Raw genomic sequence first — 8,456 nt, forward strand, 5'->3', positions numbered from 1 at the left:
GCCGTCTGCTATTTCCACATCCTTGGGGTCACGCTACAAACAGCGCTCACCAAATTCTGACAGAAATGATCCAGCCACTGAGTGACCCCACAGAGATTTCTATGGCCCAGCGGCTTGACAAGATTTTGGCTCTGATGGCCAAATTGAAGCGTTATCCAGCTTTTCCTCAAGCTCCCTCCCACCCATCCCTGTCATATGTTGGCCTCTTAGGGGATGGGGGATGTCTGGCATCCGTCCCTTGAGGGGGGGCTAGAGTAGCTGTGGAGCTGGCGAGCCACAGCAACTTCCTGCTCCAGTGAGGTCATCCACGACGCCGCTACCATGCCTCCCTGATTGGATAACCTCATCAGCAACGTCGCTACCAGAAAGTTTTTGTGCTTCGGTGAGGTCGTCCACTATACTACCATGTCTCCCTGCTGGGAAGACCTCAACGACGTCGCTACCAGTACTACCTTCTACTCCAGTGAGTTCGTCCACAATGCAGACACCGTTTCGCTCTATCTTGCAGACGCTGCCATTCTCTCCAGTGGGTCTGCAGACACCGCCATCCTTTCCAGGGGGCCTGCCACTGTCGCCACCCGCAACTCCACTCTATTGTTCCCTCTGTGTATTATGATCTCCGTGAGGTCTTTAGTAAAGACCGTGCCACGTCCCTTCTGCCACACAGACCATATGACTGTAGTATTGACCTCCTCCAGGGTGCTGCATTGCCAGCGTCACGCCTGTATAACATCTGCCTCCCTGAGCGTGAATCACTTGACCAATATATTTCTACATTCCTCGTTACGGGCTTAATCCGCCCTTCTTCTTCTCCATTACCTGCAGGATTTTTACTCATTGAAAATAAGGATGGGTCGAACCTGTATCTACGCTGAAGGAACATATTCAGCAAGTCCCCCTTGTCCTTCAGCGGCTGTTGGAGAATAAATGATTCGTAAAGGCAGAAAAGTGTACGTTTCATGTTGCGTTTGTGCCTTTTTGGGGGTTTGTAGTGATCAAGGACAGCTTAGACCCGATCCAGCTAAAATGTAAGCAGTGGTCGACAAGCCCACTCCTAGCTTCTGCAGTGATTTATTGGCCTTGCTAATTTATATCGTTGGTTCATCCGCGATTATAGTCGGGTTGTGTTGCCTTTGACTATACCACATCGACTACGATTCCGTTTTTGTTTTTTCTACACTCAATTATTTACTTCTGCTCCTGTTTTGGCTCATCCTGATACTGCTTCTACCTTTTATTGTCGAGGTTGACGCTTCAGACTCCAGTGTGGGCGAGCTGCACCCATCGCCTGACACCAGCAGAAATCGGGATCTACTGGCCATTGTGTTGGCTCTGCAGGAATGGAGGCACTTGCTATTTACCATCTACACTGACTACAACCTGACCAACTGACCACTTACCTGCGCGCTGCCCAAAGGATGAACCCCAAACGAGCATGGTGTCTCTCTGACATATCGCCCAGGATCCCAGAAAGGCAAGTCTGATACCCTGTCTAGATTGCACTCCCAGGCGGTGGACGACGCCCCCACAGAAACTGTTGTTCCATGTTCGCGTTATTTTCACAACATTATGTCAGACCCACTCGACGTCCATTGCATCCGGTCTCCCCTACAGGGCGGGGGTCACCCACATATGCGGTCCTCTCCAAGGTTTCTCATAGTCATTCACATCGACGTCCCATTGGGGTTGTGAGTTTTTCCTTGCCCTTATGTGGGCTCTGTACCGTGGATGTCGTTGTGGCTTGTGCAGCCCTTTGAGACACTTGTGATTTAGGGCTATATAAATGAACATTGATTGATTGATGAGAGGTCTTCCGTGGAGTGTGGAGAAGAAAGTGAAAGAAGCACTTAAACGTTCCCCGGCACCCACCACCTGTCCTGCAAGTCGGCTGTTTATTACACCTGAACTTAGTTCAAAACTGCTGTGCTGGGTGCAGAGCTCTAAGCCGGCTTGCCATCCGGGAGTAAATCAGACTGTTTTCAGCGTTTTTGTGGCCTTCCATGAGAAGGGATGCTAGAGAATTTGTGTCTGCTTGCTCCGTCTGTGCCCGCAATAAGCCGTCTCATCAGGCTCGTGCTGGACTTTTGAGGCCGTTGCCCATCCCCTCTCATCCTTCATACCTGTAAACAATCACCACCAGGCTTCTTAAGCTGATTGCGTCCACCTGGTGGTGTTGGATCTTTGAATGGTGTTACCTTTCTGTCTAGCCAAATGCCTTCTCCTTGTCTAGTTCTGCCAGCCTTAAGTATTTTCTGTATATTTCCTACAGAGTATTACAAAATGACTTTTTGTGCTGAGCCTCTTTCTTGCCTTCCTTTAGGCACCTTTGTTTTGTACTTGGTTTTTACTATTTTTTTTTCATGGCAAAGGCTACTCCCTCCTCTCAGAGCATTCAATCGATTGCAACTGGACTGTTTGGTTAGTCTTGGAAGACGTTTCGCAGCAGAACCGAGTAGGCTTCATCAGTTCGTTGTCATTGATTGGCCAGAATCTAAGTCTAAGGCAAAGGTCTACTAAAACAAACCAAACAGTCCAGTTGTGATCGATTGAATGCCCTGAGATGACAATGACCTGGATGAATGAGAACATTCATTGACACGCTACTCCCTCTTGTCCCATTGTTTTTGTACCACCTCCCGAGCTCTGGGTTAAAACTTATTGTACTCTGATCTGCCTTCTCCTCTTTGCTCCCGGGTTCCCGCAGGTAAAAGTATAATTATTCTCTATTAAATGTACTTTTGTTTAGGTATCTGAAACATATTTATGAGTTATTCGATATTTTTATGCGAACAACCGCTTCCGTTTTCAAACTGGTTTCGATTCAGTCTTCATTCGACCTTTTGGAACAGGTTACTAACAATATGTCAGGTATGGTGGTATTAAAAATATTTTCTCTATAGTAGTTTTCCTCTTCTAGGAGGTGCCAAAAGACTTTGAGGGCAATATAAATTGTCATGATCCGTTGCCCGGATCATGTTTTGTTCAGTTAAAGACTCCCTTAGTTTTGTTTCAGCACCCCTGGGTTTGTGTGTTCTTGGTTTCCATGGGTGCTGATTAGTTTCACCTGCCTCTGATTAGTGTTTGGAACGCTCACCTGCTCCCGGGCACTAATCAGAGAGCTACTTATTCCTGCTTTTCGCCACATTCAGTCTTGCTGTCTTGTTTGCTTCACGCAACAATTAAGTTTGATGATTTCTTGCTTCTTTGCCCGTGTTTTCTATGCTAAGCCTTTCCGTTAGCTTTGCCATAGCTTCCCGTGCAATCGGCACGCTGTTCTGTTTTTTTATATTCCTGACTGATTTATGGACAATAAAGCATTGTCTTACCTGCACACTAACTCCGGAGTTCCATCGGCATCCTGGGAAAACGATCCGCGCATTACCATGCGACCCAAATGTGACAATAAATATACTGGTCAGAAAATCCATTGATTATCACTACTGTAAAGTGTTAAGCAGACACAAACTTCTAAATTGGGACAATATGATCAAATCTCTGTCTTCTGTTTAAAATCCTCAATGGGCTTTCTTCACCACCACTCAAACAGTTTATCAACATCAGATCAGCTACAGGCCGGGTCACCTGAGGAGCAGTTAAGTTGGACTGTGTTGTCCCTCTCAGAATGAGCACCCGAGGCCAATCCTCCGTCTTTATTACAGCAGCACATCAGTGGAACTCCAACCCCACCAGCATTAGAGAGTCAACATCTCTCAATAATTTTAAAATTATTTTAAATGGCTGATCGATAAACAGCACTGTTCACATTGATGTCTGCTATCATCGATGTTGTCTGTTGTTTAAGCGTATGAGCTCAAATGTGTGTGTATGTAAGGAGCTGATTGTAACTGTTGGTCTGCTGTGTATCTACGTGCATGTGAATAGTTTTCATTAGAATTGTGCGTTCATTGTTTTAGGGGAGGGCAAAGGGAGCTGAGTGCTTCTTTTAGGGTGACAATATAACATCTGTTCTGGGACCAAGAATGAAAATTATTAGCCTTGTGGCGAAATCTGGTAATTTACAGAAATGTTCATTAATGTACACTGTCCCTGTTAAATACATAAATAAATAAAATGCATCAGTTTGAGAAAACAAATGGATAATAAATGTATTATTATTATAATAATTATTATTATAATTACCATTGTTAATAATATTATGATTAAATATTTTAATATTTTTTTATTTTGTGGGGGCTTTTTAGTTTCAGTTTGTATTGTTACTTTTGCTATTTTATACACTCATATTTGTTTTTTACCCTGTGAAGCACATTCATTTTTTGAAAAGCGTTAATAAAATGTATTACTACTAAAAAGTATAAAATGTGTTGATATTATTATAAGTACCATTAAGTTGTTGTTATGGTCAGCATGGTGGTACAGGGGTTAGTGCGTGTGCCTCACAATACGAAGGTCCTGGGTTCAATCCCGGGCTCGGGGTCTTTCTGTGTGGAGTTTGCATGTTCTCCCCGTGATATTTTGGAATTAGTCAGTCCTCCCTCTCACGTCTGCAGCTGGTCCAAAATGCAGCTGCCCGACTTTTAACAAACACAAGAAAAAGAGAGCACATTACTCCTGTTTTAGCCTCCCTCCACTGGCTGCCTGTGTCTTTTAGAGTCCATTTTAAAATGATCTTACTTGTTTTTAAATCCTTACATGGTCTTGCCCCACCTTACCTCTCTGAGCTGCTCCACCTCTATGCCCCCACCCGGTCCCTCAGGTCAGCTGATCAGCTGATCCTGGAGGTACCCAAATCCAAGCGTAAGCTCAGGGGGGACAGAGCCTTCTCTGTTGCGGGCCCCAAACTCTGGAATGATCTTCCACTTCATGTGAGACAGGCCCCTTCTTTGGCTATTTTTAAGACCCTTCTTAAAACCCATTTTTATTCACTGGCTTTTAACCCAGCATGAGACTTTAAACTGTTTTTAACTTTTAACTTTTTTAACTGCTTTTTATCTAACAAAATTGTTCTTAGGGTAATTTTGTATTTGCTTTTTTAATGTGTATTTTACTTGTGTTTTAAATTTTATTTTTTAGTCTGTCCTTTGCCTTTATTTCTTTGTGGTGTACAGCCCTTTGTTTTTCAACTGTGGTTGTTTTTAAAGGGCTTTATAAATAAAGTTGGTATGGTATGGTATGGTGTGACTGCGTGGGTTCCCTCCGGGTACTCCGGTTTCCTCCCACCTCCAAAGACATGCACCTGGGGATAGGTTGATTGGCAACACTAAATGGTCCCTAGTGTGTGAATGTGAGTGGGAATGTTGTCTGTCTATCTGTGTTGGCCCTGTGATGAGGTGGCGACTTGTCCAGGGTGTACCCTGCCTTCCGCCCGAATGCAGCTCCAGCATCCCCCGCGACCCCGAAAGGGACATGCGGTAAAAAATGGATGGATGGAAGTTGTTATATTTACATGCCCTACAATTTCAGTCTTGTCTTTCAGTATTTGATGGGGAATTTTTTTTTATGTGAAATGTTCTCTCTCAATTTGAATTATAATATATTATTAGTTTTCTCAAATTGAAATATATTTGCTCTAGTCCAGGTTTCCCAAACGTTCGTCTTCCTAATATCCAATTTCGACAGTTCATTCCTCGCCGGGATGCTAACATTCATGCATGAAACAGCTTAATGCAAACACATGTACCACTCCTGCTCTTTAGGTTATTTCCTAAAAACTTGCACAGTCCTTCTCGGTGCGACTAAAAAATTTATTTGTAAATGTCCAGTCAGTTAATGTCCTCCTGCGACGGATGATTCCATCCACTTCTCTCACCCCTGATGGAATGCTGATGACGTAAAAGTATAAAAAGAAGAACATGCTCTGCCGGTAGATGAAACTTGATGACGGATCAGATGGAGATTAGGACCCTTATTAGGGAGTTGTTGTTCACGTACAGGATGCGAAAGAGTCACGATAATAAGAAAGCCGCTTTAATACAATTCCATTACTTTTTAATTGGAAATGCATTCCACAGTGGGAATGCCAACACCAAAAGCATTCACAATCAAGTCTGATTGTGAATGCAGACTTGATTTATTATATAAAAAGGTCAGTAAATGATTTTATATAATTGTAAACGCTTTGAAGTGGGAAAGGGGTAGGATTACATAAGCTTTGCTTCTTCCTACTCCTTTTCGGGCATGATGTAAATGAAATGATATGAAATTGTGTGATGTATTATGATGTAAATGTGTTCATGTTCGAAATAAACTAAAAGAAAGAAAGAAAGAAAGAAAAGAGTGTGATTGCAGGGAAGTGGATAAAAACACTTTGATTGCAGGCCATGTGAAAAACAGAAAGCTCAGACACAAAAGGAGTTGCAGACATTATGCAAACTAAACGTGGATCAATAGTGAGAAAATGCAGAGAATGAACCTGCAGCTAAACCTTGGGGGGGGGTCATCTGTATTCATAGAAAATGCTGTTAAAATGCATGTGTAACTCTGCTCATTACTTCCATTGATTTATTTGTATAAAACCTCTTAATCTGCCCTCATTGCACCACATACCCTTTTTTTAGCGGGGGGACAGACACCACAGATATTCTCCACTTTTCTGTGCTGTGATGACAAATCTCATGTAGAAGCAGGCATGATGCACCTGGTGACAGCCACATGTTCAATCCCCCTATCGCTTCTTACTCACAAGATGTGATGCAGCGAAAATAATACAAAAAATGTGTCAGGCACAACACAGCGGTGACTGATAAGAAAATGGACCACTTGTTGTTAGGCACAATTCATAGGGCAGCCGGCTTTGATAGGCTGAGTGAAAGGGCCGACACGTCATACAGCTGAGTTTGCGGTGGGAATGACTTTGCCAATACAAAACAACATGGAGCCGCGCTTGTTCTGCAGCGTATTTCTTTTGGAGTATAGTTGGCTGAACAAAATGTAATCTACTGTGTATATACCGGGGGTCGGCCGCCCAAAATGTTGAAAGAGCCAAATTGGACCAAAAAAACTAATCTGTCTAGAGCCGCAAAAAATTAAAAGCCTTCTACATCCATCCAGACATCCATTTTCTACCGCTTTTCCTTTTCACATAAGCCTTATAATTAAGGCAACGCATGTTGAGGCGGTAGGCCTATATACCTCCCCTGCCGGCTGGTCTTCCTGCAACATGTGTGTAGTGTGACTATCAGAAAGTAATTAGTCATTGAGAGTGGAAAGCAGGGCTCTTGTCTGACACGCTGGGTCCAAAGATGCAACATGAAGTAATTACTGCTGTTTTGAGGGTGATTTATTTTCCCTTTGAGTAAAAATATAATACATTACATTCAGATGGTTTGTGGTCCCTTTATGGTCCTTTTGCTGTCCTTTTGCGATCCCCTTATGTTCCCTTTGCGGTCAACAGAAGTGACGGCACCCAGGTTCACACTCTCTCCATACAAGCCAAACAATTCACAGAGAGGTGCAGGTGTTATATATTCAGCAAACAGCCCCACACACACTCCGCCCACACACCCACACACGTAGCCACACCCACTATCCCAGGTGACAAGTGAGAAACAAATCCCTGCCTCTACAATGTGCTTACTAGTAATTTTTGAATCGATTCTAAAATATCGATACCAGATCCTATGCTATAATATCGATTCTCAAATCAAAATATCAATATTTTTTATACTTTAGTTATTTGAGATAATGTAAATCACCAACAGCAACGTAGCGTAAAGTAACTTGAAAACATAAGATCTTGTCTAAATGAAACAAACTACTTTTTCTTCCTCCTAAGTACATAATGTGCAAGCAAAAAAACCACTACGGTATTTTCTGGACCATAGGGCGCACCGGATTAGAAGGCACACTGCCAATGAGTGGGTCTATTAAAGGTCTTTTTTTCATATAAAAGGCGCACCGGATAATAAAACGCATTAAAGGGGCGTCTGCCTCACAATACGAAGGTCCTGAGTAGTCGTGAGTTCAATCCCGGCCTCGGGATATTTCTGTGTGGAGTTTGCATGTTCTCCCTGTGACTGCGTGGGTTCCCTCCGAGTACTCCGCCTTCCGCCCGATTGTAGCTGAGATAGGCTCCAGCGCCCCCCGCGACCCCAAAGCGAATAAGCGGTAGAAAATGGATGGATGGATTATAATCCATCCATCCATTCATTTTCTACCGCTTGTCCCGTTCGGGGTCGCGGGGGTGCTGGAGCCTATCTATCTCAGCTGCATTCAGGCGGAAGGCGGGGTACATCCTGGACAATTCGCCACCTCATCGCAGGGCCAGCATGGATAGACAGACAACATTCACACTCACATTCACACACTAGGGTCAATTTAGTGTTGCCAATCGACCTATTCCCAGGTGCATGTCTTTGATTTATATTTGATTTTTATTAATGATCCCCATTAGCTGGTTGCCTCAACAACCCACTAGTCTTCCTGGGGTCCACAATTTAATACAATTACAAGTAAAAGCATATAATTATAACTACATGATACAGAAAACAATGAAA

Source organism: Entelurus aequoreus, linkage group LG11, assembly GCF_033978785.1.
Source record: "Entelurus aequoreus isolate RoL-2023_Sb linkage group LG11, RoL_Eaeq_v1.1, whole genome shotgun sequence".
Classification (NCBI taxonomy): domain Eukaryota; kingdom Metazoa; phylum Chordata; class Actinopteri; order Syngnathiformes; family Syngnathidae; genus Entelurus; species Entelurus aequoreus.